This window comes from Pelodiscus sinensis, chromosome 6 (genome assembly GCF_049634645.1).
Source record: "Pelodiscus sinensis isolate JC-2024 chromosome 6, ASM4963464v1, whole genome shotgun sequence".
In the NCBI taxonomy this organism is placed as follows: Eukaryota; Metazoa; Chordata; order Testudines; family Trionychidae; genus Pelodiscus; species Pelodiscus sinensis.
Genome location: NC_134716.1, coordinates 110723171 through 110733453, shown reverse-complemented (window position 1 = coordinate 110733453; position 10283 = coordinate 110723171). Strand labels below are relative to the sequence as shown.

The following is a 10283-nucleotide window of genomic DNA, read 5'->3' as shown; positions in this document are numbered from 1 at the left end:
AAGACTTTGACATCCTAGACTCACAGGACTGGAAGGGACGTAGAGTGGTTTTCTAATCCAGTTCCCTTCACTCAAGGCAGGACATATGTGCTTGAAGTTAAGCATATGCTTAAGTGCTTTGTGGAATCAGGTCCTTAAACAGGTGCTAAACTCCAGACCTGAGTGCAACTGACTCAATTCACTGGGACTACTCATGTGCTTAAATTTAAAATCCTGATAGGGTGCCTTTCTAGATAGAATTCTACTAAGAGTATACAAGTGATTTCTTGTGAGTTACTCTCTCTGGTCCTACTGGCAGAAGTACATGTTCTTTTTCTTGCCATGGCTCATTAGCTGATTTTCCCTTGTTCACGATTTGAAGTACCTACCTGGATGATATGGTGAAAGTTTTATCTCCCATACTGCTTAGGACAGTGGATACATTATCTGCTTAAGTGGCTAATGCTATTCTAAATGGTCAGTATAAGATTGCTACACATTGGCAGCGAAAAGGCACCCAGGTCATTTATAGCTGACATTGTGATTTAAAAAAATAAATATATTAAAATCAATAATTTTCACTAAGAGGCCAGTAGGACTCTAAACCCTCAGAAAACAACTCATGGGGGCTGTTCAGAGGCACCCAAATGGATGGTGCACTAACAAGTAGCAATATAAAGGGGTAACAGGTTATATCATGAACAAGGGGAAATCAACTAATGAGCCATGGGGAGCAAAAGTAGGACCTGCCGGAAGGACCAGAGGAACTGACTCACAAGAAGAAATCACTTGCATACTCTCATTAGTGCACTATTTAGAAAAGCACCAGAATAGGTTTTTAACGTTAAGCATGTGAGCAGTCCCCTTGAAATGACCTTAACTTTACCGAGTGATGCATATAAGTAACTGGCTAAGCAGCAGCCCACCTGCGGCATGGTGCAGTGGACCTGGCCTGGCCCAGAGCAGCCCCCCACTCACGCTATTACATGCTCAGCTCAGCCTGGCAGGAGCAGCCCACTGTGCATCAGGCCCAGCCAAGCCAGAGCAGCCTCCCACCCATGGCATGATGCAGGTGGAGGGCTGCTCCACGCTTAACCAGTTAAACATAGTGTTTAATCGGTTAACTTTTTAAAAGGCAGTTTACATCCCCACTAACAAGCGCCCCTATCCAGGGCATAGTACAAAAAAAAATCTAACCCACTGATTTCAATAGTCCTGTGGAGTAAGCTACTTAATACAATGAGAGGATCAGAATCTGGTTTTATATGGAGTTATTTGCACAGAGCACTAGCATGATCAGGTCCCCATTTTTGTAGCATCTAGATGAACTCTTGAGGTCCCCTATTCAAAGGTTAGATTCTGCCACTCCTGTCCTTACTTCTTCAGCTGAGCAAGGGTGGCAAAAATCTCTCTCTCAGGGCCTGATCCAAGGCTCATTTAACTCAATTGATTTAGCGCACAGAGGGATCAAAGAACATTTTTGCATTACAGTTGAGATAATCCATCATCTCTGCCACTAATCTCAGATCTGCTTGATGGATCTGAAAAGAGGATACAAGCACTAGGCTTACAGCAGCTAACTACAGAACATTAACAAATATGAATGCCACCCCAAATTAATAATAGGGGGATTTGTGACATCAGGACATTGAAGAGGAAGGTGATAGAGGGTGGATAGTAGGCTCTTTAGAAATAACAAGTTATCAGTAAGCAATAACATAGAGGAAGCACAGTCAATTTTTGTTCTATAAAAATATTTTAATTCATCTAAATTATGCAGCAAGTGAGATAACATTTTTACAATGTGTGGTCTTGATATTCAAAAGATGATTAATCTTTTTTAAATAGCAATTTATTATGTTCTACAGAAGAATACACAGATAAATATGATGGTGAGTGAATACATAAGTACATAAGCAAGTATTTTACAATGATGTCATCCATTTCACTAGACAGGAAAGTATCTTTTCAGCATACAGGTAAGTTACTCACAGTTTTCTCATAATACTATTGAGGTCTTAAAAAATGTCCCCGTTTTAGTGGGCAATAAATATTATTTGATAACTGTTTTTAAATGAATTACTATTTCATTGTTGTCCTATTTTTCCATTCGGCAATGAGGCCGGAGCTTTTGAATTTGGAAATTGTCACTTGGAAAGTAAATCTCTTACTTTTGTTAAGGCGCACTTGTTTGGCATGAGCAGCATATATGATTCCTGGAAGAGAAAGATGACTATGATCTGAAGAGAGACTTTACTAGCCTCAGACCCAGGCCACAGTTGTTTGCATTTGTGATGATAGTAAGTAGCAGGAACTTCTTTTATTTCTTACCTATAAATGCATATTGGTTGCTGTCAGTCTTTTTTGTTTTGTTTTGTTTTTATTTTATGTAGGCCATGAGCAGTCTGTATGCTGGAGCCCATTGCTCTTCAGACAAGATCTGGGACTGTCTGGCTAATCCTACTTGTCTTATATTCCTTAACTGCACTTTTCAGTGTAGTTCTATCACAGCTACTGGTGGTGTCAGCTGGGAGGGGAAGTTGAGGGAAGTAAATAATTCTACTAGTCTTACTCAGATACAAGATAGGGTCAGGATTTGGCACTTTGCCTGGGATACTTGAAATTCTCCTTATGAGATTAAAGCTCATTGCTTTTTCCTTCAGTACAATTGAAAATGACTTACCTTTTCCCAACAGGGCAATACCTGAGAACAGAAAGTTAGCTCTCAGGCAGGGAGCATGAGAATCCGGATATCATTCTAAGCACATGCTGTATGCATACAATATAATTGCTGATGACTAGTGGCTGCATAATTTATTAATGTAATGAAGATGATAAATTTATATTGAAAGTTTGATTCTTCACTACTGTAAATGTGTATTATCAATGTAATATTATTATTTTGTTATTTGTTCTTACTACTAATTTTTATAATAATTTATAATGAAAGGTCATTATTTATTAGTCACAGACTAAACCTTCTAGTAGAGAGCATTTTTTTCTTCTACAATTCTAATCCTACCAAATATGTTGAAATAAAGGTTAGAAGGTGACTTGTGAGCTCCTTTCTAATGAGATAATTCATTCATTTTCCTACTACCCAGGGCTTTCTGAAATGAAAGGCCCATGCTAATAGGAAAGCCAGTGCTGACCAGGCCTGAAGGTGCTGACCTTTGCTTCCCTGTGCCCTCGAGTGGGGGTGGAGGAGGGGAAATCTGGCAGTCCATGGATCAAGTGACCTCCAGAATGCTACAATGGGACCTGAGCACAACCCAGTGTTCCCATGTCCATCTTTCTCAATACACAGCTCATCCTTGCCCAGTGAATGAGGGACATTACCAATGAGTGTGATAACATTACTAGAGCGGGCATGTTAGCTTTTCTTTTCTTTTACACACACACACACACACACACACCACCGTGGGGAATTTCTGTGCAGTGGCTGTGAATATATCATTGCAGGCTATGATCTATAAAGCTATTTACACTGAGGTAACAAGCAACCTGTTTTGCAGATAAAACAAGGTCTGCATTGCATCACATACACACCCATACCAAAAAAAAGCAGATCAGGTTAAGTTCTGTTTTAGAGAGAGAAATAAAAATGACCTATAAATTGCATTTTGCATGTGTGTGTGTGTGTGTGTGTGTGTGTGTGTGTGTGTGTGTGTATACACACAGAGAGAGACACAGTGGAATTGCACTATAATTATTTATTTAGTTTCGCTAGAGGGAATAATATTTGCAATACAGGAGGTTGGAACCGTGACCCTAATGAAAAATAGTTTTAAAGTGTATAGTGACTCCTGAAGATGATCCCCCCTCTCTCTGTCCGGGACCGAAATCACCAGATCTAATTAGTTTCATAATAGGATGCTGCTCCTCCAATTGCATCAAGAGATTAGCTGCTTTGAGGCGATATAGGATTATGTCCCTCACACACCAGTTTAGGGCGATGGAACACCAAATTGCCCAGGGTCCAAGCCTCTGTTTCACGTGAGGAGGGGACAACCTGAGGACTCTGGTTAAATTCTAACCAAAGCCCAATCAATGGGAATTGTTGCTTTCCCACAACAATTGCAGCTGTCTGCCGCATCAGTGAATGAGTAAATCGAAGCAGACCAGGCCTCCCGGCATTACGGACTAGGAATTGGGTGAAGGGGTCTTCTCCTGAGATATTTATTGACTTCATAAAATCTGACTCTGGGGACAGAGGGACAGGGGCTCATTTGTGCAAAACGTTCGGCGCTAGAAACGCTAAGTGTGCGTTAACTCGTCTGCATTGTTACAATTGCACTTGGTTGCGGTGGGAAGCCGGATCCTGTGTGCACTGGGAGCTGGGCTGACTCGTTATTACTGCAGTTATCTCCCAAGCCAATCGGGTTCACTCCCCCAGTTGTGCTCCTTTGAGAGTTTGTGGCTTTCCCCTCCTCGCCCGTCTTTGGAGGTGGGGAGGGGAGTTACAGCAGAGTTGCGCTGATCCCTCCTTCGGGACACCGGGATGTGCTTCTGGGGAAGATAAACACGTATAAATGTTCACCCACAGAAGCCTGTAGCAAAGTGTTTGCTTATCTGCCTCCCGCTCCCCCCTCCGCCTACGGCGTGAGTGCTGGCAAGCGCGGGTCTCCTATTGAAGTCAAGCGGGAAGGGAAAGGAACTCTGGGGACTCAGGATCGGACCCCAGGACTGAAAATGTTCCACGTTGCAATGGCTCTAAGAAGAAATCTCCAGTTTCGATTTCTTGAGGCTACATCAGCAACAAGTTGCCAGCCTCAACATACCTGGGAAAGGGTCTCTTGGTCAAAAACGTTTTCGGGGTTCCTCCTTCCTTCCTTCCTTCCTTTCAATGATGCGCTGTCTCGCCACTGACCCCCTTCCAGGTGTCTTTAAAAAACAGAGCTATTCGGAGTCTATACGGGAGTATTTCCTTTGAACCATGGCACAGTGCAAACCTATACAGCGAGGTGCACCGGGGGGAGGGAAGGGAGAAGGGGTCAGAGAAATTAATGAACCCGGTTTGAGCCCCTTCCCCTATTTAATTTGTTTTCCACGACCTCACCCCTGTTTCCATGTCTTCTCATCCAAGATTTTTAGGTAGTTGGGAAACCATCGATTCTTTTAAAAGCAGTTGTTTGGATCTGCCAGCATAATCCTCACCGGGTTTCTAAACAGTATTTCAGACAATGAAAGATCTTATTACTGCAAAGTACATTCCAGAGGAATAAATTTAATTTTATATGTACAGTATGTACAGTATGTTCATACTATTTGATAATATATGTATATTAGTATGTGTACAGACAAATTAAATCAGCAAGTATATATATATATATACTTGCTGATTTAATTTTAGAGTCTATAAATATTTTATTAAATTGGTCATTAATTAGAAATTAATGCTTAAGTGCCGTTAAAAAGCTATTTATATATTTTTCTAAGGCAACTGATAAAGACAGCTTTCCGCATAAAAAGTTGCACTTTTGTATCAGTTTGAAAGTCAATAAAAAGCTCTTAAACGCTGAGTCACTTTTTAAAGTTTTGTACAACAGTACTAAAGACGAGCTGAGTTATCTAGCCCTCTTTGCTTCCTGGCTGACCTACAGAGTTGTGGGAAGCGGAAGATCATAGTACTTATGCAGCTAAATAACTTCTCAAATCTCTGCAAATGCCCTAATGTATGAAGGTTTTATGTAGAAATCTTTGGATTTAATCATAGGTAGATGTAGATATAGATATAGTTTAAAATATTAGCAAAATGTGTGTCTATAGATATAAAATATTAGCAAAATGCTAACATTTAAAATCTAAATAATGTTTTAAATGTTTAACATCAGTTGTGAAACAAATCCAAAGTGCCACTTTTCTATTAATGAACAGTCAGGGAATTTATCCAAATAGAAATCATTTGCTGATGTTACAAACGTTCAATACACAAACATTCGTATTAAACATTGCTAATCACTTTCCTGTTAAACTTCTATTGGGGTGGGTCCGTTGAATTTCCATGGTCAAAAAATTGTGTGCTTCCAGGGCAAATGAAACATTTAAAGGGGTAATAAATTAAAAGCGACGCCAGAGTTTAGTGTCTACGGCCAACTTAGAAACATTTCCGCTTTCAGAGAGTTAAATTTGTCTTTTTTACAATCAACTGCAACTTTTGCCTTTCTTTAGAAAGGACAACAAAAAGATTTCACGCATAACTTGGCCTGAACAAAGAGACCTCACGCCAGTTTTTACTGTTGTAGGCTGACAACGGGGCATGGGGTAGGACCTAATTTTATACACACTTGCGGGGGTAGCTCTGAAAACTAACTTGAGCTTTAGGAATGAATATAAAGTACACCTATACAGTTAAGTTTGTGAAGCGCTTTGAGATCTGCAGAAGAAAGCACAGTATAAAACCGAGATACTATATGTAAAGTGTAGGTAGATGAACTAAGTATATCTGCAAAGTATAATAAAATATATCTAGCTAAATAAATGTATATGTAAATCATAAGTATACCTAGCTACAAAGTATATTTTTGTATAAAGTATATTTTAGTTATAGCTATATGTCTATTCTTCTGTATAGCTATTTTTGTATTTGAAAACAGAATTGTCAAACTATTGGCAATTTTTTTTAATTAGACGATTGACAATGTCTTCCTCAAACTCACAATTCTCTTTAACCAAAAAATAAGGTACTTTTAAAATTGAATCCATGCTGTATACATTTTAATGCAAACAACAGTGAGCAGTTAGCAGAGCTGTAGCTTGCATATGCACAAACAGACCGGATAGCAATTCACAACCTTTTCTTTTTTCTTTTCTTTTCTTTTCTTTTCTTTTCTTTTCTTTTCTTTTCTTTTCAACAACATACAGGTTTGTTTTCATACTGAGAGAATTTCTCCTTTCCTTTCCTTTTTCCTGACCCCTGATATTCTCAGGAATCCACATAAACTGAACTTTTTTGGTCCTGTCAAAAAGGTGCCATTTTCAATTCTGAATCACCCTCCTTCCCCATAAAAATGTGGCTGCAACTCTGAACAAACACAAAGATGAGAACCGGGGTCCTCCATAAGATTAACATAAAGTGTAAGGACATTTCTCAAAGTTACCGTTTTTGCTGCGTTACTGATTAAAATGGAGGAGGCGAGCTGCCACTGAGAAACAGCGTAACACTGGTGTAGCTGGGAGCAGCGAACTCGGTGCCAAGCGAGATTCAAACAATTCCCACCGCCCCTGCATCCCGCTGCCTTGAGCTCGGAGCCCGGCTTAAATTTACGAGATTAAGGCAGAAGAAGCGGGTCCCGCTGATTCAGTTCCGCAATTAGCCCGCCATTCAAAGCCCCCTCATACCTAACTTTGTACCTAATTTGCTTTTGGTTTGATTTGCTCGTTTTCCTCCTTTCTCGTGCCTCCTCCACTCCCTGCAACCCCTCTCAGCTTTTCCAGCTATCAAAGCTGTGGCAGGGAAAGTTCTCAAATCCGTGCCAAGGCCAGTGCGATCTAGCAGAGCCACGGTAGTTGCGCTCTGGCTACTCTCAGCTCCAACCTGGAGCTAACAGAACTCAGCTGCTGGTGGTCGGATACCTGCCCAACTTAACTGTACAGTCCCATCCTGACGCGATGATTCCTGGCGAAGTAACAGTGTAATAAACGACCGTGGTATTCAATCCTGCACTTTTTGCCAAAACTTAAACTTCTCCCGTGTGGTTAACGAGGGAGGCGATCCTGAACAATTCAGCCATTCGTCGCCTCCCGACAGTTACCCAGGGAAACAATTCTGGTTGGTGAGCTAAATAGTTTTTTGTCTCTATGCTGACCAGATTTTTTTCTATGGGAAGACTGGTTTTGTGTAGGTATCTGTTCCTCTTTCGCCTATTGAATGGTTAGATATAATCAAGCTACAGGAGTCAGCAAATACATAGATATTCTTTGAACATTGTGTCTGTGTGATTTGTACACCTCCATACATAGCATGTAAACATACACACTCTTCAACATAGTCCTCTTACTAAAATAGAATTTAGTGGTTAAAACGCGGCTTTTCATTTGTAAGTGTCACTTAGTATAATGATTCTTCTGCCTCTCCTAAAAATTCCCCTACGATATTGAAATTGCTTTTGTTGTTAGATTAATACAAACGCTTGAGGCCTTTCTGGAAAACCTTTATCATGGGTTATTTTACGAGGGAAAATAATTGTTCTCACTCCTTTAAAACCTAACACCACAAACTTTCTATCTAGCAGAATCAGAAAGGAAGAAGATTGACTTACCTCTGAATGGATGATTACGCTGGGGAAGGGGAACTTTTTTGGAAGAGGTTTGTTTGATAGCTGTACGGACAGATGCAATTCATAGGCGAAGCTGATTGTCAGTAACGCTATAGATTAGCATGGGGTCTGCAGCACACAGATTCTGATCAATACCCCTGCACTCACATGCCAGATGGTTTTGGCAAAGACAAAAATAAAATAGTTTAAATCAACTTACTATTATTGTATCTTTTTGTGCTTCTCTAATAAACCTAGCTGGAGAGTAAATGGTCTTCCTACAAGCATAGAATTTTAGGCATTTCTGAATATTCTGAAAATGACTAGTTCTACCTCTAAAATAGATGTTTTGTTTGTAAATAATCAACAAAACAATCGAAGACTGATCTAGATTGTGAGCTGTAAGCTTTGTTTATTTCTGTAAATATATATATATATATATATATATATATATATATATATATATATATATATATATATATATATATATATATATAGTTTATTGTACATTAATAATATATATTTACCAAGCTTTGGTTTCTGATATATTTAATCTAATTGAGAGTATTTATATCTCATTAATTTGCCTGCTGTCTTGATTTTAAAAAATAGAACATAAAACACCCTATTGTAAAATGTTTATATAATATTTACTTTTATCACACTGTTATTCAGGGTGATTATACTCTCCTATCTAGCTGTGTAATATTTAAAGTGGAATATTACAATGTACTTGTATAACATCTACAGGCTAGCTTGATCAAATAATATAAATGAAGGAATTGTATTGACCATATCTCACACTTTCTGCATTGTTTACCAGTATATTGAAAAATCATTGGGGCAAGGGAAAAACTCAATGGAATCAAAAGAGTAAAACATGGACTTTTAAATTCCGCAAAGTTCAGTTATCAGAGCTCTACTCGTGGCCTTTGAAGCAGGAGTTTTCATCTAATGTTACCATTTTAAAAAATCACAAACAAGTTAGCTCTTTAAAAATGTTTCAGACTGCTATCAAAATTGCCACTGCATAAATGAACCAAAATAAGGAACAATACCATAAAATATTTTACTAAGAGGGGGAGGAGAGACTTCATTAAATGAGGACCTTAGCCTGTGGTTCATTCAGACTGTGCATCTCTCATGTAATGTTTGCTAAGGGTAAACCTCAACATGTCCCTCTTCTATTAGAAACTAAACGTGAAATCTGTCGAAATCCTGCCCGGTAGAGACACAAAGAAAGAAATGGGATTGAACAGAGAAACCCAGTATTGATCCGGAGGTGGGAGCATGCAACAACTCACCTTTAAACTCCATCACATGTGATCATGCCCAAGCCGAGAAGCGCAGCTCAGAGAACATCTTGATCATGGAAAAGGGTTTATTTTACAGCTTGCGCCCCGTGCCCTGTAAGAGCCACCCCTCATCCCAAAACCACTCCCAGAAAAGAAAGAAATAATATGCTAATATATTGATGTCAGAAGAGCTTCTTATTTGTGAAAGTGTGAAGTTACTGGGGATGAAGGACAGATTATTACAAAGGCATTAAAAGCAGCTGTTCTTCAGAATGGCTTTTAAAAAACCTGCATGGAATTCTTCAGGGGGTGTACACTCTCCTTGGGTGTCAGTGGTGACCCCAAACAACTAGACACTGAAAGAGCTTACAATAGCGTGAGCTTTTGTAGTGAATTATATATATCTGACAGCCAAGGCGACCCTCCCTTTATACCTACAAAAAAGTAACCATTTACTAAATAGATATGGTACAAGAGGGAGGAACGGATCAGTTAAGAGAATACTTGCACTGACCAGAACTCTCTCAAGTTGGCCCATAACGTTATATTCCTGTGAGGGGATGTTTTCTCCGTGTGCGGATAGGAGAAAGAGAAAGGTCAAGGGAGAGTCAGAAGTGATTTCCAAAGGAATCAAACCTCTTTCTAGCCAAGATGGCACATACAGTATTTTGGGCACTTTTCCTTCTTTTCTTATCAAGTTTTCTCTAACAGCTGGAAGTGGTTGGAAGGGGCTGTCTTAAGAAGACCCCCT

The 10283-nt window shown here is 39.4% G+C and overlaps 1 long non-coding RNA gene across 1 annotated transcript; it reads right to left on the bottom strand.

The window, feature by feature from the left end:
• Positions 1–2297: 2297 nt before the first annotated feature.
• Positions 2298–9660, bottom strand: LOC102463059 (uncharacterized). Its single transcript, XR_001367801.3, has 5 exons — positions 9542–9660; positions 8241–8395; positions 5039–5143; positions 4761–4931; positions 2298–4488 (listed from the first exon to the last, which is right to left on the bottom strand). It is a non-coding gene; the product is annotated as an uncharacterized LOC102463059 (long non-coding RNA).
• Positions 9661–10283: the final 623 nt, after the last annotated feature.